The following is a 21,837-nucleotide window of genomic DNA, read 5'->3' on the forward strand; positions in this document are numbered from 1 at the left end:
TCCTAAGGATGGATTCAACTCTACTGTTCAACAGCAATGAGGCCAACTGCAGAAGGTGTAACCATCACCCTTAGACGGCTGTTGCCAGGCCTCAGTACCTGTGTTCAGAACAGAGAGAGACCAGGGAACATGGTGCCCGGGCAGAGGTCACAGGACAAGAACAACACCAGGAGCCTTTGCCCAAAAGACTGATGAGAGCAGATAATATCTTCTTATAACACACTCAGGCTTGCGGGCTTCTGGCCAGGGTACACCCAGCTCTTGGCCTTCTCCACAGCTCCAGCGGTCTCACGGCTTCCCTCTGCCTAGACTCTTTCTGGTGAAAGAAAGGTTTGGAGGCACCAGGACTAAGGGTATCAGCAGAGTCCCAGGCAGGGCTGAACCCGGGGCCCTCATCTCTGGGGACAGGTAAGGTAAGTATGCAGGTCACTTTTTACCCCCCCCCCAGGGTCTTCACTCAGGCTCCCTGAGACCCGAGTGTGGCTGGGAACAGAAGCTGAACCCAACCTGGCCCTTGGGGGCACTCATACCTACTACAGCAGGAAATACCCAGCAGCCAGGCTCTGACGGAGGGTGGAGAACAGAACCATTGTCTCTCATCCGATGCTTTCTAACTGTGTTATTTCTGCTGAGGGTTGGATGAGGTCAGGGGCAGCTGCATGAACCTGTCCAGACCAGAGATGCCCACTGGCGACCTTCACCAGGCTTCCCTTCCTCTCTGAAGGCTTCCAGCATCCGCCCCTCTGAATCCTCACTAGGAAGCACACCAGTGGCAAGGAAAAACTTCCTCCCAGTGAGACCTTCAATCTCTGGGAGAAGTCTGTGGCTTTTTACCCCCTTCACTGTCAAGGGCAAAGCCCCAGAGCTGTCAAAGCTGGAGTTTACCTCCCTGTGCAGAGGAAACTCAGCAAACCGCCTTTCCTGTGTTCTTGTAACAAGCTCCAGGTTCCCTTCATCTCAGCATGTATTTCACCGTGCCAACCTGTAAATGCAGAGACAGCAAGGGCACTGGTGCGTTTTCCTCTGCTCCATCCCCACCCGCACCTGAAGGACTGAAGCTCTTTGACTACCCAGCATCTCAGCACCGTGCTATCCTTGTGGTTACATGGCTGCTGACCTTGCTAACCTGTGATGGATGGCCCTAGGCTTTGGGCTTGGGGACTTTATATACCTGTTTCTTCTGACTCGACCTGAAGTCAGGAACTTGAAGAGTTCTTCTTCACTCAGACAGGCTTGTAAAGGCCTCAACTCTAAGAGGAGGCACTGAGGTTTGGGCATATGTTTCTGGGGGTGGGGCGCTTTCCAGGCTTCCACAACCCTGATTACAAGGGCCCATGCACTAACAAAGTCCACATCTCTGCTAGGTCCCTGACTTTGGATAGAGAAAGGGCCTCCCCAGCACCCACCCACGGAAAACTGACACAGTGCAAGAACCTCTCCAACACCCAGTATAACAAACAACACAATGCAGAAGGTAAGAATACAGATCCCTGAAACCCTACAGGCTAGGTTCAACCCCAGCTCAGCTACTAGCAGCTCTGTGCCTTTAAGCAAGTTTTTGATCTCCATGCTTCAGATACCTGTAAACTGAAGGCAGTAGCCAGACACAGTGGCTCCTATAAAGTCAGCACTCAGAAGACTGAAGCAGGGGAATCACAAATCACAAGCAGGGAGAACAGCCTGGGCTGCATGCCAAGCTTGAAGCCAACCTGGGCTACAGAGTACCTTAACTCAAATATCAAAAAGTAAAGGCATTAGTAGTACCTACCCTATAGGATGCTTATAATAAATGCATATGTTCATACATAGACAGTACTTGGGGCAGTCCTTGACATAAGAAATATGCGAGTGTGTATAACTTAATGTTATTTAATAATAATTATTTCATTACCTAAGAGACCATGAACATCAGGGCAGGCAGAAACCTCACTTCCAGGAGGAATGTCTTTCGGAGACCATCAGGCTTGTTGTGTAAGCAAGAAACTGTCAATCTCCACACCGGTGGCTTACCAAGGGGGTTACATTAGGTAACAATAACCATTAATAGCAATTTCGCCTCCAGCCAGGCACAAACATCCAGAGCCTGAGGGAGTAAGAAATTTTACTACTGCTGAAGAGGGAGATTTGACTACTGGGCAGATTCCATTTTTAGAACCCAGAAAGTTATTCTGAGTGGTGTTTTCTGGTCTTTTTTTTTTTTTTTTTTAATAGCCTCCAGCATTCTAACAATCTCCGCATGCATGCCCCTTTGCAGGGAAATCAGGGCACAGTGGGAAGCCTCATCAGACCTCCAGGTTGCTAGGCAACATGCTCCCCTTCCCCAGCTGAGGCTAGAAGAGAGCCAGGGTAGAGGCCACTCCTCTACCCACCCCAGATGCCAGAGCTCATTATAGGGCTCAGAGCCCCTCTCAAAAGTATCCAGGGAAAGGAACTGTGATTTCTTCTCAGCCTTGACAATGTGGGACCCAAAAGCCATCAAAACCTTTTGTACAGCCACAGACAAACTTTCTCTTTCTTTTCTTTTTTCTTTGTTTTTGTTTTGTTTTGAAAACAAGACAGTGTGTCTCAATGTATTCTTGCCTGTCCTTAATATCGATTGGGCTGGCCTCGAACTCTCACAGAGAGTTAGTTAGTTAGTTAGTTAGTTAGTTAGTTAGTCAGTCAGTCAGTCAGTCAGTCAGTCAGTCAGTCAGTCAGTTAGTTAGTTGGCCTCTACCTCTCAAACACTGGGAGTGAGTAAAGATGGGTACTGCTCTGCCTGGCTTTTGCAGGCGTGCTCTCTATAGGGGTAAGTGAAGGCAGACATAAAGCTGTCTACAAGTGAGTAGGGGACAATTCCTGATCCGACTTCTACTGACTCTGCCATCCTTTGGCTTGCTCTCAACCTCTCAAGTCACCACATCCCTTCTGTGTCAGGCCTTCTTCTTGAGTCCTACTGTGATAGTCCAAATGTTTCTGCCCACCACAGATCCTTAACTCAGTGACACCTGCTACACGCAGGCCAGTGTACAGGGAGAATGTTTCTTTGAGCATCAATATCCAGCCCACTGCTCTAGCCGCTGTCTTCACTGTTGTTCTTTTCCTCTTCCTCCTCCTCCTCTTCCTCCTTCTCTTCCTCCTCCTCATCCTCTTTTTCTCCACAAGATTTATTTTTATTTTATGTCTGTGAGTTGTGCAGCAGACCTTTCCTGCAGATCCAACACACATAACTACTCTCCCACATAGGGAGCCTATCACAACCTACCAAAGCACAGACACCACTAAAGGCCAATTTATTGAACTAACGAGTTTTATTGGGAAAGGGGGTTACTTACAGGAGCAGAACGACTCAACAACAGATTCATCACTAAACCCCACACCAGCGTGGATGACAGCTCACAAGAGCTGAATATCTGAAGCATATTGCAGAACTTTCAGGGCAGTTCAACAGGTTGAAAAGTCTCATTTCCAGATGACTCAGTTGGACTAAGCTTCTCCCTGGCAGCTCGGCTGGTTTCTGCTTCTTTTCAGGCTGCTTGGTTGGTCTCTTATTTCTTTCAGGCAGCTAGGCTTGTCTGTCTTTTTTTTTTTTTCAACCTGATTTGTTCTAAAATGATACTGAAGAATCTTAATTGGTTATTCTTGGGGGGGGGGGGAAACCTATTGGATCTGATCAGTTTCAGGGACTTCCTTGGGCTTTTTGAGTTGTTTAAGTTTTTGAATTGTATATGAAGGAGCCAGTCCCCTCTTCAAGATGGAATGTTTGTTTTGGTAGGAAACTGCTACACAACAATGTATTTTCCAGAATGTGTATACTTGGACCATAAGCATGCTATATGCAGAGGTGGGAAGAGGACTTCAGATATCTTAGAAATGGAGTTAAGGTGGTTGTAAGTCACCATGTGCATGCTAGAAACCAAGACCTGGCATGCTAAATCAGTTCACCATGGCTGGGCACCATTCACTGGCCCAACATGACTAAGCACACAGCCTTACTGTGAACTCCACACATCCTGAAGTCATCATGCATAAACCTCTAAACAACTGGGACCTGTGCATTCCAGAGAGGCTGGGGTGTGGGAATGCTCATTCAACCACTAAGAGCTCCCTCAAGACCTCTAGTTAGCTCAACAAACAGAAGTAAGATGCTATCGACTAGGGTTCGAGACTGTAATATTTTTTCTTACAGTTCTATCATAGGGACCTTCGAGATGGCTCATTAGGTAGCACTACCAGATGAACCTAATGACCTCAATTCAGTTCCCCAGGACACACATGGTAAATGGTGAGAGCTCACTCTCACAAGTAGCTCTTTGACCTCCATGAATACACAAACACACAAAATAAATAAGAGTCATAAAGAATATTTAAATTTTTTAAACTACTAAATAAACATAAATGAGGGTAGAAAATATAAGCCCTTCAGAACTTTCTAGAGCTAGGGAAAATGGTTGTATAGAGAAAACTTCCTTCTAGATCTTATTCTGTTGAGATAGAATCATAGCTTTGTGTGTGCATGTATGTGTTTGTGGATGTGTGTGAACATGCGTGCATATGTGCTGGCGACTGTGGAAACTTGAAGAAGCCAGAGGTTCACATCAAGATGTCTTTCTTGAACAATATTATCAACCAACCAAATCCTCTAAAACTCCCATGGACTAAAACACCAACATTTGTGCACACACTGAGAGACCTATTGAACCTGTTGCATATGTAGCTGAAGATAGCAGTGTCTGGCAACAATGTGAGAAGAGGTTTTTGGCCCAGGGAGGGCATGTTTTCCCAATGTAGGGGAATGCCAAGGCAATGGGGTAGAGAGGGTGATTATGAGAGATTGCACCTTTGTGAAGACAAATGGGGGGGGGGGTGGAAGCAGGGCAGGGTGGGGAGGAGGGATGACATCTCAAATTAAATATAGAGTATCTAATAAAATAAAGATGTCTTCCTTAATTGCTTCTCTACTTTATTTTTAGAGACAGTTTCTCTTGCTGGGCCTGGACCTTCCCACTGGCTGAATTACCTAGCCCTTAGAGCCCTCTGTCTCTGCCTCCCCACACTGAGAGCTACAGGTGCATGAAATCACACTTAGTTTTATTGTTGCTTGTTTCATTTTTGTTTTTATTTATTTCTAATATGGATGCTGGGATCTGAACATAGGGTCTCAGGATGTTACTCCTTGAGCCATCTCCGCAGCCCAGAATCAGACGTTTAACAAATAGAAGTGGATGGATGGGAGAACAAGGAAAATCAGAGGCCTCTGGGAAAAGAAGGACATCTCACTCTAGTCTAGTTGAAGTTTCAGTCAAAAATTCCAGCACAATTAGCATTTGCTGTGAAGATTGCCTCCCAGGAGACACTGTTTCTTTTATACAAAGTTGATTTGTTTTTTTTTTTTTCAAATAATAATATTAAAATACTGTCGCGCGCCCCACATCCCGCCGGTAGGAATGGCGTGCAACAACAGGATTCTTCTGCGAACAACCTTTATTGTACAATACTCTGAACAGGGGACCACGTGGAAGGAAAATGCACTGCTTATATATGCCCAGGAGACTCGTGTCGCTACCTGATTGGTGCGCCCTCCAGTAACTCATTATCATGCCCCGAGAGCGGGCTGTGACCTCTGTGGCACATGCGCACTATGTTTCTTGGGCTGGGCAACAGCTCTGTTTGCTGAGTCATCGGCGGGAAGCCGCACCATATTTGGGTGCTGCACAAACGGCTCTCAACAAAATACCAGTGAACCAAGCTTAAGACCAATGGCCTTCAGTGTGGGTTTATTCCTCGTAGACACTTTCTAGAAATCTCTCAAAAGAGACTGTCAATTGTTTATAATAAAAACAACCAAGCTGCTCACATTCCTATTATCTGGGTTTTAACCTTATCAACAGCAATCCCAACCAGTGCACTCCAGGAACTACCTGCCCTGTGTGCTCAGTTCAACTGCTTAGCAACCGTTGGAGGTAATTATTTCAAAATCCACCAAAAACCTCTAAGGTAAAGACAGTAAACTCTATCCTGTACTTTGTGTACTTAGAGGTGTCCTTATTCTTTCCCTGGGTGCCTCTCTTTCTAGTAAAGTTTCAAATCCCTTTAATAACCCATAACTGTGCTTCATATTAACTGGCCCTGCCCTCAAATTCCTTTCTGTGGTGAAGTCAAGGACCCCAAAACTTTGGGGGCAGTTTTGGGCTAGTTTTCTTGCCAGTATGTAAGAACATTTTCCTTATCTTTTTTGGTTTGTTTGTTTGTTTGTTTGTTTTTGACACAGGTCTGCTCCATGTCAAGTGGTCTAGCCTCAAACTTAAAGCAATCTTCTTCCCTCTGCCTTTGTCCTGCTGGGAGTTCCTGGGAGTCCAGATGTGACCCTTCTGTGCCCAGTCTCCTGATTTTAAAAAGGCTTCTGAGAATCCTCCTCATGGATAGATCACAGTTGATTGTTCTGTTGATGGTTCACGTTGCCACAGGAGGCTTGAAGTGCAGAGGTGTTCTGTCTGCTCACATCACCCCAACGCTGTTCCGACAAGGTTTCCCAACTCATCAGAACTGACAGAACTTTGTTCTCTGTGGCTGAGCTTCCTGGAGATCAGGAACCCAATTGTCTGCTAGAAGGAGGGATTAATTATTTGCAAAGAAGCTCCCATAGTGAGCCCACAAACATCTCTTCCAAACCAATTCAGTGCACAAGCACCACCTCCGGTATCCAAAACCCCCGGGGATTGCATGGAAATTGAGCATAATTTGATCTAAAGATTCTCTTGGCTGACTCTTCATTCTTGTATTAAAAATAGCCAAAGTCATCAGACTTGTGCATCTAGCCACACTGGTGGCGAGGGGGGGGGATCTGGTGGCGGGGGGGGGGGGGGATCTGACCTGACACTTCCACCAAACTCCCAGGGTGTATCATAAACGCACAGGTTTAGATCATGTGCCCACCAATTGTTGCCAGGGAGGACTCAAAGTCCTGAGGGATTGGGTTCATGTCAACCCCAATCTGGAGTTAAAGGAGTAGGTGGATTTCCCAAAGCTAGTAATATTTTTCAAAGAACCCTGACGTGTTGAGAAGGGTAGGTAGTGATCTATGAGAGGTAGTGGGCTCAAAGAGAACCAAACAGAAACTCTGAATCATGAAACCCCGTGCCCTAGGAGTTGTAGAACCCCAAGGGGGTGGAGATAGCCCAAACCCAACCCCATGTGCACTGCCTTCCCAAAGCACTATGAATATCAAGATCTAATAGTGTGTCTTTATTCTAGGTTAAATTTCTAGAAATGGAATTACTGGATTAAAGGGCTTACACTGTCAATTACAGTGTCAATTGTAATTTCTGGGAGTGTGTAATATCTTCTGTCTTATAAATATGTAAACAAAGGCATCCTTTTTCATACTTGCTGCACTCATAGATCTGATCTGGCTTTTTAAAATTACAAGGGCCAGTATCTCTTCTTGTACTTGTTGGCCAATTACAAATCTAGGAATCACTTGCCCTGGCCCTTCATCCAATTCATATCAGCCTGTTTAGCTTTTCCTTTTTCTTGTTGACCTTCAAAAGTTCCTTGTAGCTCGTAGGTACAAACCCTTTGCTTCATCTGCCACAGACATCTTCCCGAGTTTGTCCTCGGGTTTTCATTTTGTAGGGAGAAAGCTTTTGTTTACAAACTGGGCTAATTTTATGTGCTTAAATATGTCAGGATTTCTTGGTTTCTGCTTTCAAATGTCATCTACTCTACTCTAAATTAAAAAACAATATGAGCAGTTGGTGGTGGCTGACACCTTTAATCCCAGCTCTCAGGGGGCAGAGGCAGGCAGAGATCTGAGTTTGAGGTCAGCCTGGTCTACAGAGTGAATTCTAGGACTTTCTAACAGGGTGGTTTCACTAACATAAATGTGATCCTTTTACAGGATTTTTGAGCAACACTACTCTGAGCCCTGAAAAGGACCAGCAAATCCTGGCCCAGTGATAGCAGAAATCAGCTCTGACCCCAAGGTAGCGAAGAACCTGCTTTGTTGTAGAAGCCAGAGAGTCACCATGTTTAAAAGATTTCTTTCAGATATCTAACTTAACATCTTCAGATCTGGCAAAAATCATTCTGGTCTTTAGAGAAATGGGTGCAGCTTGAGGACCATAACTGAGCCCAACAACAGGGACTGGATGTGGAGGTCCCACTAAGCAGCTGTCCCTAGCTGCTTCCACATGGCAGCATAAGTGCACAGACCTGTTCGTACATGCCCACGTTCTAGACATAGGCGTGCACCTCAGTGTGGTAGGTTCCCCACAGGAGCTACAGGAATGTGTGTGTCAGGGCTCTGGGAAACAGGACTGCTCTTATCATGTGTACCTGGGCACCACATAGGACAGCCACCCCCCCCCCACCATTTCTAGTTTGCTAAGAGCAGAGGCCTCAAGAATATGTTGGATGGGAAATGAACACTACCGTGTCCCTGGATAGGTAGCCTCCGGTGAACAGCACCCCCACCCTCAGAATCTCCTTCAATGACAGGCCCTGTGGCCACCCACTGCTTGGCATTCCTGACCCCATTCCTGTAGACTCACTGCAATCTGGCTGATCCTAGCTTCCTGAGGTAGGCCAGCAGGGGCCAGAGGGGAATAGCTCCAGATCCAGGACTCTGTTAGAAAAGAAAGGCACCTTCCAATTTTTGCTTCTTTGAAGAAGTAATCAGGAAGTGGACTTTCTGGATGCCAGATTGAACTTCTCCATTCCTGACTCAGCCAGGCCCTCAACAGCTCTCATGTAGGGAACCAGGTCCCCCCAGCCCCTGTTCCTAGTGCTGTTAAAACACTCTTCTCAGCTGCCCTTACCTATGTACCCTGGCTGTGAGAGTCTTCTGTGATTGCCTGTGACTGTGTGTTACTGACAAGTGTGGCTGAATGTGACTGTGCTTGGATGTAATGGTGCCAGTCCATGTGTGACTCAGAATCACTGTGTAATTGTGTGTATCTGGGTCTGGTTACACACAGAAGAAATGGCTGTGAGTGGTTACGTGTGTGATCTGTACGATTGTATGCTGCAATCCATTAATACTTGCCTGTGGACTTGTGTGTTCCATGTGGTTGTGTGCTGCCGAGTAGAGTATGTGATGGATGTATCCATTAAGTTGCTGTGTGTTAGGTGGGTGGGGCTTCATGTGATCCTTCATATATCCCTGTGTGACTCAAGGCCTAGACCCAAATAAGATTCTGCAGCCTGAATGCTGTGGCAGGGGAGAGGCAGTGTTTGTGTGTGTGTGTGTGTGTGTGTGTGTGTGAAAAGGATGGGGGAGAACAGAGACAGAGACATAGAGATAGAGAGAGTAAGTTGTGTGTTCTTTTCTAAATCCTGTCCCTGAGAAGATCGAAGCCTCCCACTTAATGAAAGGAATCAGAACAGGCTACAAGATGCTCTTCCCCTGGGTCCCTGACCATTTTTAGAGTGTTTTCTTGGAAGTCAGGCTGAACTTCGGAGTAATGCCAGCCCAACTGAGCTCTCACAGCAGCTGACCCTGGGCTCACAATGTAATAGACCTCACCCAGGCCCAGGCTGCTAGCCAGCTCTGCTGGGACATGCAGCACTAGTCTCTCAGCCTGGTCACCTCCGTTCATTCTCCCCATCCCTCATCTGGCTGCAGAAGAAATACAGGCACCTGGTCCTCCACTTTCCAACCCTGAAGACAGACTTTCCAGGACTTGACCACTAACTCTTTTGGGGATGACAAAAAAAAAAAAAAAAAAAAAACAACAACAACAACAACAACAAAAACAGCCAACAATCACAAAACCACAAAAACAAAAACACAAAACCTCCTGCAAGGACATTTCACATTTGTATGTTTATGTTCTTGACTGCCAGGCTGCTGCACTGGAACCTTTGTTCTCCCATTCTCTACCTCAGAGCTTCTAGTTTGACCTGCTCCCTCCACACTATAGGCAAGCCACAGCCCCACTGGCTCCATGTAACCCCCACACCCCCATCCTGTAGCTAAGGAGTCCTCTGCTTGTCTGATGAGACTCATAGGATGGTGACCCTGCCCAGAAATGACAGGGCTTCTTCCTCCGACTTTTCTGTAGGTCTCAGCTGCCCAGGCATGCAAGCCCCAAACTGCTTCTGTCTCTGATGGAGCAGAATCCTTGCTATTAGTTCTATTGATGTGGAACAAGTTGAGAGCATCAGGTGAGCAGAAGGCTGCGGTACCGTGAGGTGAAGGGCAGGAACGAAAACACTGAGAGTCAGAAGTCAGACTACTTGATGTGAACTCATTAATGGGTGGTGGCTCTTGGAAAAGAAGCTCCCAGACCAGCAGCATCCTAACTCATGATCCCAAAGCTGTACCCGTGGGGAAGGTCGATTTTCTTCTCCGGGCTTCGGTTTAGCCACTTCAAGGGTTGAACAAAAGATGGTGGAAGCTCAGTGGCTTCCTCCTGCAACCCTGAGACAACATTGACCTGAAGTCCAAGGTCTTTCCCAGCTCAGACAGTCTACATTTCTGAGTTGCTTTTTTCTGCCCTCGTTAGAAGACTCCATGGAAACCCTAGTCAAGATGAGACAGGACAGAGAAAGAGCTGAGCAGGAAAAACTGAAGAAAGCCTGTGACGGGGGCTATGAGGGGGAACACGGCCACAGGGCTACGAGGCTTCCCAGGGCAGATTTTGGATGCTGGTTCCTGACAAGACCTTTCCCACTCTTCTCAGCTCTGTCATTTAGTTATCCCCTCCCCCAGCCCGTTTCTACTCTCCTCTGCCTTCCAACTATCTCAGGTCCCCTGGGGCCACAGTTTTGGCCTTGGTTATTAAGCCACCTGGTAAACATTATAGTTCAATACTCACGGACTATCTGAATGACAACAGCATCCCCCCAATGGGAAGGTCAACAGAGAGGCTGGAAAAATTATCAAGATGCCACTAGTCTTACCTGCTAAAAAACAGTCAGTTACAATAGCAAGAATGTCTATTGATCACAATGGTCAATGTCACATGACAAATCCACTGACATCAATATCCAGAAAAGTAGTAGAAATGACAGCAATAGGTTGGTGGATGTGCTCAGGTCTAGTGGAGCCTGAGGACCAACTATTGGCCAACATTTCAAAGACCATTGGACCAAAGAAAGACAGCTGCTTCTCCTGTCCTCTATGCTGTTTCTAGAGTCTTTACTGGGTGCTAGGCACAAGGGCATTCATTCTTCTACCTCATACCCTCAGTCTTTTCAGAGTCATTTAGGTCAAAAGTCAGATCTCCTAGAGACAAATTGAAGGTGTTCCCATTATCCTGCATTCTCACACTGGTGCCTTTGTGACTGCCTCCCTTCAGTGTGGCAGGACCTGTGTCTTAATTTTAGCCAATAGAACAAGGAAAAGGTGGGGGATATCACAGTCATTGCTAGGTTATATTATCAAAGACCTGGTCTTGCTAGCAGCCAGGCACCAGACATCTACTCTAAAGAAACCAGCATCAGTGATCTAAGAAAGTCTTACAGAGAAGTTGTCCTGGCAAGGAAACTCTGGAAGTTAGGAACAGCTGATGGCTAGCAAGAAATCGAGCCACGAGGAATGTTCCTGAGCTTAGAAGCAAATCCATCTTCATCTGAACCCCCAGCTGAAGATGCAACTCTGGCTTGATTACACCTTGGTTATATCTAGCTAAGAGCATCTTAATAAGCCATGTCTAGACTCCTGGCCAATAGAAACTGTGGGACAAATACATGTTGTTCTATGTTCTTGAGTTTGTGAACATTTATCATAAAACAACAGAAAAAGGACGTAAGTATACCTGCCTTTTATATGAGAACCCTGAAGCTCAGAGACTTGGGTAAAAATCCCTCCATTAGTCTGAGGCTCAGTAAGGACCTAAACCTGCCCCAGATTACATATATATGTTGATGTGCTTGATAAATTGGCCATTGTTCTTCAGTAGCCACTTAAGATAAGTGGCCTTCACGCTCAACGATTGAAATACCAGCTTTCCAAGGAGTGTTTTGTGAATGCTATCAGTATACCCAGTCCTGTACTCAATTCGGGAGAAGCTTTGGGTTGCTACACAGACACACCTGTGTCCAGATGGCAACAAGCTCAATGGAGAGTGTGGGCAGTTGGCAGGGTGTTTATATGAGGAAGGTTATAAAATATACGTGGATGGGATGAAATGGAAGTATGCAAAAGTATCCAGCCTTGGGCCAGGGCAGGACCAGACAGACTCCTTGAGTAAGGTGGGCCTGACAGGGAGCCAGCCCTCTACACTGGGTATAAGTCAATGGCTTTACTAGTCAAAGAGCTGCAGGGCACCCTGCTTCTAAGTATTAGTGTCTAAGACACCTGTTCCAAGCACCCAAGATCCCTGTGACTAACTAGTGATGCTCAAAGAGATTAGGGTTCACTACATGCATGACAGGTGGCTATGACTGGCATGGGCCTGTGTAGCTGTCCCTTTTCCTCCAGACATGTAGCAGGGGAGAAATGGCAGGTGGAAAGAGACATAAATAAGTAAAGTGGAGAGATAAATCAGGGACTGATGATCAGAGGCAGAGCAATGGGCAGACATTAAAAGGGGACCTCCATGTGCCAAGTTTCATCTTCTATATGACTCAGCAGCTCCTGAGGTCTTTGCCAATAAGCTGGCTGGCAAGTATGGATCCGGCAGGTTGCTAGCAGGAAGCAGACAGCACAGACAAACGGGCCATTTGAGGAGCATTCCATAAAGTGGCTATTGTTAGAAGCCTTGGCGGATATACTGAGGATTCTAAGAACCTAGGCCAAGATCAGCAGCCCATCCCACTGTCAGAGTTTACCAACCACAGAAGGTTATCAGAACAGAGGATAGGACCCAGGCTGTGGTATTCTGAAGAAAGTGTCCCATGTACTGACCTTACCCTGTTTTCTGCTTCACGCAGGCTGAGAGTGCACCCCATGGGTCAGAACTAAGGGAGGAACCTACCAGCACAGACCACTCAGGGCAGTCTCCTGTGGAAGAGCAGAGCAATGGCAGAGGCAGACTCTGGCAAAGTAGTTGTCCAGCACTACCCAGAGGAAAACCTTTTTTTCTTCTGGGTGAGTCCTTTCATGCTCAAGACCCACAGTTCTCAACCTGCGGGTAATGACCCTTTTGGCAAATCTCCACCCTGAAGACTATTTCCATCACTAGTCATAACAGTAGCAAAATAATAGTTAGAAAGAAGCAATGAAAATAACTTAATGGTTGGGGTCACCACACCACGAGGAACTGTATTAGAGGGTCGCAGCATTAGGAAGGTGGAGAACCACTGCTCTAGATGGTAGATACAGAACCTATTGCAGGGGCCCATGAAAGCCCGCTTGGTATTAAGACCAATTTCCCAACAAATTCTAAAGTGGCCTTGAACCACTTGGCCACTTTACATCATATAGTCATGCCAGGAGGCATTCTCGGGATTAAAAAAAAATTCATCAACTCTGAAAAACATTCAAGATGCTTTATGTCCCATAGGGTCAAGTATTAATCCAAGTATTAATACAATTCTTTATGTAAAAATAAGCAGATTTAACTATCTCATTAATATGCAAATTTACTTTTAATCTTCAATAAATGGTAACATTATATGCATATAAGAATCATTTTAAACTACATATTTGTGATTTATTGCAGAAAAGGAAGGTGGGGGAGGAGAAGGGACCCTCTCTTCATCTTGCCCTTCTCTGTTAGGGACTCTGGATAACCCATGCAACCTTCTCATTTCTTTCCCTGTTAAAGGAATGGTGGGTGCCCGAATGTTTTCTCTTACCACATTTGAAATAAGTTCATGCACTTTCGTGTCCTACATTGGGTCATGGAATGCATAGGGCTGACTGCAAACATTTGCTAAGAGTCAGCAACAAAAAAGCAAGCTCCAGACCACTGAGAACCAGCCACAAAGCTCTAAGCAAGGGAACCCACCACACACTCACAAATACACACACACACATGCACATGAATGAAAGCCTGGCTCAAGGTCCCAGCATCCTTGCCAGGACTGGTGCCATCCAGGCACACTAGAACCCTCTCTCCAAATGTGTGCCCAGACTTACAGAAGGGGGATGCCTTGTCTCCTGGTCTCTCAGAGAACAGCATGATCTCCAGAACCCCAGAAGCCCTTGGAGGATGTATGAGTTGGGTGGAAGAATGAGGACCAGTGTGGGTCCAGCTTTAAGGAACCTTGGTAGTACAGAGTCCCTCTCAGGCTCCCATACTTCTGAATTTTAGACTTGGGCGTATATAAATAAGGGGTTTACAGCTTCACAGGTACTGGAGGCAGCTGGCCCGCTGATTATTAGAAAGCAACAGCCTGCCCTGGATATCCCAGAGTCTCCAGTGCAGAGTTCAATACCCTCAGAGCCTCACCAGACCAGGCCCCACCTCTAATCTTCCAGTGCCCAGAACAAAGGCCCCTGGTGAGAGCCACAGGCCTCTTCCCTTTTCTTCTTACCATCCACATCAGAGTTCACAGGAAGAGGCTTTCAGAACCACAGAGTGAGAACTGCACTAAGGTTAGTGGTTTTTGGTTTTGTTGTCGTTGATTTTTTCAAGAGAAAGGAAGCCAGGGAGGAGGGCAGGAAAAGGCACAGGTATAGCTAAGACCTTAGCCATGGAGGGAAGGGCTTCAGCAAAGGGGGTGGGTGCCAGAGGAATACCTTCTCCCCAGCCTCCTTACTCAGAAGCAGAAAGGTCAAAGGAGAGTCTCTTAGGCTTTGAGAGGATCAGTCATGGAGGGTCATGGGTCATCCAGAGATACTTGATGAGACCTACCCTGCACAGTAACTAGTACCTTGCCCTTGCCTCTTTGCAAGACCGAGAGGACTTGGAACCAGCAGGTTTAGCCTCCCTGTTCCGAGCTCTGGCCTCATTTCCACACCTGGTCTCCCCTCCGGCTCGATTCTGTCTCTGAGCAGAGCTGTTGCTCTATGGACAGACAGCTCTGCTTTCACCAGGTTGAGGTGCCTTCTAGAGCTGAAAATGGAACCATTCCATTGTCGTATCTCCAGTGAGACTGGTGAAACGTGGATTGCAAGATGGGTTATGTACCACATGTAATGTGGAGTGGACTTGAAGTTGTTTATTTTACTATCTATATCTTTTATTGATTTCATTTTTATTTGTTTTATTTTGCTATGTTGAATGAATCCTTTGTTTTAATTTTTTTTGGGGGGGGTTTGGAGGGGAAGTTGTGGAATATCTCAGATATTCAGAAAATGATGTGCCATTACCGCTATCTAGATCTTTCAGTTCTTCCCTTTCCCTCCTTCCTCTCCCTCCTCCTCCCTTCCTGGATATTATAGATTACAGGCTGGCTTCAAACTTGCTTTCTTAATGAGACCAGGACGAGCCTACACATACTGTTCTTCAACTTGGTGTTTTCTTGTAACTTATCAGTGGTTTTTTTTTTTGTTTTGGTTTTGTTTTTTGACATCTCTCCATGTGAAAACTAGTAAATGTACAACATTCTTTCAAACATCTGTCTGGGGTTCCATTATTTAATGATTCCCACAGGCAGATATTTAGGTGGTTTCCAGTTACTGTGTTATTCTAAACAAGCCTACAGCACACATTTGCTAAGCTGTTCTGCTCACTTGTGGAAATTCTGCTTGCTGTAGAATATATACCTACATGTGGAGTTTCTGGAGAAAAGTATACTGAACATTTGCCACCTTGAAAGACTTGCCAACTTTGTCTTTTCAAATGGCTGACTTGAACACTACCAAGAACACAGGGGGGAGTTTGCCTCCCACATCTTCAAAAACATGGCTACTTGTCCCACAGTTGGCCTTTTGTTTGTCTTCTGTGAACTGTCTGTTTCTATTCCTTCCCCATAGAATTTTATATTTTCTTTTGTCTGTTTTTTAACATTTGAATCTTTGATCCATCAGGAGTCTAGTCTGGATACCGAGTGGGCTAGGTATTCTTTTCAATGAGCATGTATGTTGCTTCCTTTTCTGTGAGTAAATCATTATATGCCAAAACAGGGAAGAGACAACTTTTCTATATCTCTAAGAAGGCACAGGTTCTGATGCAAACCAGGTAGACATGGAAGGTGAGCCCAAAGAAAGGATGCTTGCTTTCACACCAGAGGGGTGAATGAAAATCAGAAAGGATGTGGGTCAGGAGGAAAAGAGTGTTCTGGAACCAGAGTGGTGTAACAAGTGTAAAGGCTTGAGTCAGGAAGGTATTGAGTTAGGGAGACGGAGGTATCCACAAGAAAGAGACTACTGTAGACTGAAGACTTCATATCTATGAGAACTGGAGATCCCAGGCCATTTCCAGCAGACTGATGTAGTAGAAGTGGGGCAGGGCCTTTTCAAAGATCCAGTCTTGTATGGGATTATGGTGACTGAGTGGTTAATTTGGGGAGATATTTAATAGGGGATAGATAAGGTCTGAGTGGCCAGGGAAGCTTGATTGGGGGCAGAAGAGTCAAAGGTGAGGCATCAGTGAGGTGATTGTACATTATGATGTTACAGCAAGAGAAGCTCTGCCAGGACCAAGGTCAAAGGCAGCACAGAGCAAAGAAAGTGGTGGGTTCCTTTGAGCGCGTCACATGTCCGTAATATGGAAAAAACACAACTCCATTTACTACATTAGTGGAGAATCGAAGGAGAAAGAAACGAAAGCTAGGAGGTGATAGAAGGTTCAAGGTTTTCATTTAGGGCATTCATCTAAGCAGGATGGATCAAGATTCTTAGCGGAGTTTGAGATTTATACAGTCTTGGAGACTTATAAAATTTTTTTTAAAAACCATATGTTTTCAAATTCTACAAAGACATTACAATTAAAAGAAACCTCCATTAGAAGGGGCCAATGTCAGTCAGTTGGTGGCTCCCAGCATAAACTCTAGAGTCTTTTATGAGAAATAGTACTGTGGGAAGTGGAGGTTAGGTATGTGTCATAGTAAGAAACCATGTGACGTAGAGCAAGAAGCCATTATGCCAACCCTCAGTTTCCTGATGGGCAAATGCTAGCAACGTCACATCCTTATATGGTCTTAGGGGGTGAATAAAGACACAGACATAAAATGCTCGACTGAATCTTAGGAATAAAGACAGCCATTCTTAAACATTTTATTCCTATCCCACACAGATGGAGAACCAACAATCTCATCTTCTGAAAAGGACCAGAAAGAACCAGAATCCAAAGGGAACTGTGACTCAGGGTAGACTTAGCATTTGGGAGGCTCTGGGGTCTATCCCAGCACTTGAGGGAGGGGGAATAAAAAGAAGAGTAAGAGGGTGTTTTGGTCCTAGATGACAGGCAAGCCCCACATAGCCTGTGACGGCTAGGCTTAGTGGCGCCAGATGTATATACTGTCTCTGGCTTTTGACCTGAAGAATCAGTCTGTGTCAATGACCCTTGTATACTCTGCTCTGAGGCAGGGCCTTATGGTGACCAAGCATCTCTCCAAGATGCAGCTGTCTCTTAAGCACCAATGCTTGGATGCAACTAGCAAGAAGAGCAGAGGCTGCAGGCTCCAGCAGGCCTGGGTTTGATCTCTGCCCTGCTGGTGGCAGCCTGGAACTTCCATCAGGGACTCTGCTGTCTGAGCTGCTATTATTTCACCTGGATGATCATAATCAGTGCTCCCCAAGGGGCTCAGTCGGATACCTTGCAGGGTGCTGCAGACCAGCACACCCTCCAGGGGCTGTCTTAAAAAAATAAATAGTGTTCTGAGGCCCTTGCGTATGGGTGACTCTGAAAGTCTCCCCACGTCTTGGGTGTGTGGCTGCCACGGAAAATGGCTCATAGTCATCTTACAAAGCAAGTGTGGCCCGTGGTGGCTGCTAGTGACGTTCAAAATAAATAAACCCATAATCAGAGGGTGCTCTGGTTTGGCTGCTGTGGGCTTGCTTGCCCAGGAGTCATAATAATTTGCTGGGATAATACATCGACCGTTAGCCCCCAAAGTCCCTAAAGTTACTAAGAGTTTACGAGACCGGCAATCTTTCCAAAAAGAAAAACCACTACAGGATGCTCCAGATTGGAGCCACAATCACAGCCTAAACAGAATGGACTTGCTGTCGTTGATAAATCTCTATAAAGAGTTCGGGAATGGAGTAGCTGGGAGAGAGCCCAACTGCACACATCACTGGTTTGTCAGGAGAATATACTAAAATCAGCTCAGCGGTAGAACTCTACAATGCCCTCATCATTTCAAAGGTTTCCTCAATTAACCAAAGGTGCGTCTTTTGGAGGTCTGTTGTTCCGAGCGTATTTATGACCCCCTCGAGGCCACATTTGGTTGCAGGAGTGATGAAGTCTACACAGCTGTAACCACCCTTGCTTGGCACAGTGCCTGTTGGTGATAATTAAGTGACTTCGCACAGCCATTCCCAGCATCTCCGTTATTGCTCTGTTGCTGGGGCAACAGGAAGCAGTCAAACAACAGAAATCAGGTTAGAGAAGAACGGAGAAAGTCGGGGAGTCAGGACCCTTGCAGGGCTATCCCCTGACACCTGTCTACCACACTCAGTACATGGGATCTTCCCGGAAGACACGGGTACTCTACTGTGTGTGGCCTCACCAAAGAAAGGCTTTTGGGTCTCAGTCATACAGATTAACTACCATAGATAGATCTCCTGTGGGGGCCTGCAGGATGCCAGCCCCAGACTTGGCTGAGTTTATCTCCCAGCCTCTGCTCTACCCCACTGTCTGTCACTGGCCTCTGCTATCTTTCTGGTCAGATCCCTGGCTGCAGTGACCCTACGTGCCATTTCCATCTTGAAGGTGACAGATACCCGGCCACAGTCCTCTCTCCTGTTTTGCAAGTGTCGAACCCAGAACTGGGAAGAGAAAGCAGAATCTAAGTCACACCACAGTAAGGCAGACAGTCACCTCAGGTCCCAGTCTTTGCTGTTTGAGAACTCCAGGCACCCTGTGCTGTGTGACACTGGAAACTCAGATGTTGCAATGCTTCCAGGTCAGAGTTTCCATAGACTGACCTGGTGACCTTCAATCACGGGGTGCTACACAGAGGAGGGGGTGAGGCTGTAGGATCACTTTTTTCCTTCCTTCCCCTCTAGGGTAGGGGCAGGAAGGCACGTGGCAAGCAGCCTTAGAATTTATCCGGCCCCTCACTGCTCAGGTGACCTTAAGACAGATTATTTCACCTGCCATGTGAAAATCTAGCACAGAGGCATCAGCTTCCCTTTTGGGACCATTGTGAGGATTGCTTGACATTAGCCACAGTGGTTAGGAGGGTGTGTGGGGAATGTTCAACAAAGGCCAGTAGCCACCCCCAGGCCAGCCATGAGATGGTCATCTTCACACCCCATCATCATCTGCATCTGCTCAGTTGTCTACAAATGTGACGAATTCTGGAGCTACAGCAGGGGCATTATAGCTCCGGTGTGACTGGCCTGTGCCATGTATAAGGTGCTTCTGGTGACATAAGCATTTTCCCCAAGGTTCTCAATCCCTAGTTTTCAGGAGCAGGTCTAGAAAGATGAAGAAGCAGCTTGTGGGTTTCAGTGCTTGGCCAAACACATGTGCTTCCAATTGACTGGCCAAGGCTGGAATTCCCCACCAGCAGCCAGCGGCCTGCCTGAGCTCACTCCTCTGTTGTCTCCACTCTCTGCAACCAGCCTGGGCTGCCTCACTCCCTGGGCCCAGGCCTGGAACTCTTACTGGCTGCCAGCTCCCTCCCCACCCCACCCCACCCCCACCCCTGGCCCCACATCCCCACCCCCAACTATCAATCCCACCTCCCCTGCCCCCTCCCAGATGTCTCAAAGCCAATGGAGACCACTCTGAAGGTCTTAAAACCTCAGCCCAGAGGACACTTCAAGGGGGTGGGGGTGGGGAATACTGGGAAGGGAGGGTGGGGCAGAAGGCAGAGGCGGAGGGTCATTAATTCTGCCAAGGCCAGTTGGCTCCACACATCCTCCAGCACAGCGGCTCCACTTATCCCCTGGGCCAGGACACTTTTTCTGCAGAGTCATCCTTTCTTGTCCAGAGGGATCCTGGCCCAAAGCCACATTCCTGATGGGGTCTGGATGCGGCAGGGATCGGAAGTGTCCTTTCTTACCCACCCCCAGCACTGTAGCCCGGAGACAAGCTGGTTTCTCAGTAGCCTCTACTGGCAGAAGGCATTTGCCTCCATTTTTGTCAAGGTTCTGCAAACTTCAGCCCTCCATGAACCCTGATCTCTTTTGGAGGGAGGTAGTTAGGCAGTGTTCTGAGAGGAGGGGCTTTGCTTACTGAGTGCAGGGTCCCAGGGAGATGTAGAACCTAGTCAGGACTCTGCAGGGTAGAGGTGGATGAGCAGCTAGATGGCCCAGCTGCTAAGAGCATTTGCTGCCAAACCTGCCAACCCGAGTTTAATCCTGGGAACCTCCCTGGTAGAAGGAGAGAACTGACTTCTGAAAGTTGTCCGCTGACCTCCACGTGTGTGTCATGGCACCACACCTGCGTGTGCGCACACGCGTGCATATATAAACACAATTCAAAAATAAAATAGAATCCTGCCTGGGGCTGGAGAGATGGCTTGGCTCAGGAAGGGCTTTCTGTGCAGTCACGAGGCTCAAAGTTCGAATCCCAGCATCCATGTAGTAAAAGCAATGGCCTCTGCCTGTAGCCCCAGAACTGAGGAGGCAGAAAGAGGAGGATCCCTGGAGATCACTGGCCAACTATCCTGCCAAGTCAGTGATCACCTGCTCCAGTGAGAGCCTGTGTGCGTAGAGGAAGACACTTAGACATCTGGCCTCCACCCACAGGTGTGTACATGTGTGTGTGCAGTTCCTTCCACATAAACACACGAACATACATATACCATACACACCACACACATACCAAAACCACAACAGAGAACACACAGAACAGCCCTGACTTTCCCACTGGGTCCTGCCTGTGTGGAGTCAACTGTCTCAGCGGGAAAGAGGCTGGCTGCCTCAGGACAACAGTGTGGGCAGCCTCATCCCTAGCCCCATACTGACCCCCCAATCCAACAACCTGAGCATCCCTTTCCTAAGTGTAGTGTGTCTCCAGGTCAGCAATGGGTCAACATGTATGAGTAGAGTCCCCACTGTACCCCAAGCCCTGTACTAGGCAATGCCCTGTAGCAGTAGGCAGAACACATGGACCCAGCTTCTGGGAACTCTCCCATCCCTTCCAGTGTCCCAGCCCTGCCTCATTTTACCCTCTCATCCCACATTGCCTAAGTCCAGATTTTCCCAGCTATGTAACACTGAGCAATGTGTTTTTAGTGCCCTGGTCCTCCACCTATAAAATAGGATCCCTATAGAAACGAATGAATATGAGAAAGCTCAGTCCTGATCCAGATCCATCCTGATCTCTCTCTCGTACTATCTTCCCCTAGCATGTCTTTCCTCTCTTCTGCAGAGACCTAAAAATCCAGCCTCTTAGAAGTTTCCAGAAGGAAGACTGACTGGTGCAGGCTGGGGGTCAGGCCAGGGTTCTGCTAGACCTACCAGCTCTTAAGGCCTTTCTTTGTTCCTGAGTGTTCTGCAGCTCAGTGGATGAAGGCAGGAGTTTGGGTGCTAAGACCCCTGCTCATGGCTACAATGCCAGTAGCATGAAATCTGAAGGATTTGGGTCTATTGACTGGAAGTCCCTGCTCCACCTGGCGGAACTGGTCCCTATAAACGATCAGACACCTTAAGACCACTGGTAGATTCAGAGGCTGCTGAGGACTAGCACCCAGATTCAGGGCCTCCTGGCATGGAGACAGTAGAACACATCTCTCAGAGCCAGATGGGACCCACAAAGCCTCAGGATGGGGGCACTGGCAGAGCCCTGTGGAGGCCCCACAGAAACACTCAGCCCAGGAAACTCTGAGCAATGCCGGCAGACCACAGGGCCCTGAGCTTCCTGCTCTCCCCATTTAGGACACCCTGTCAACGTCAGTAGGCTT

Source organism: Micromys minutus, assembly GCF_963924665.1.
Source record: "Micromys minutus genome assembly, chromosome: 4".
Taxonomy (NCBI): Eukaryota; Metazoa; Chordata; class Mammalia; order Rodentia; family Muridae; genus Micromys; species Micromys minutus.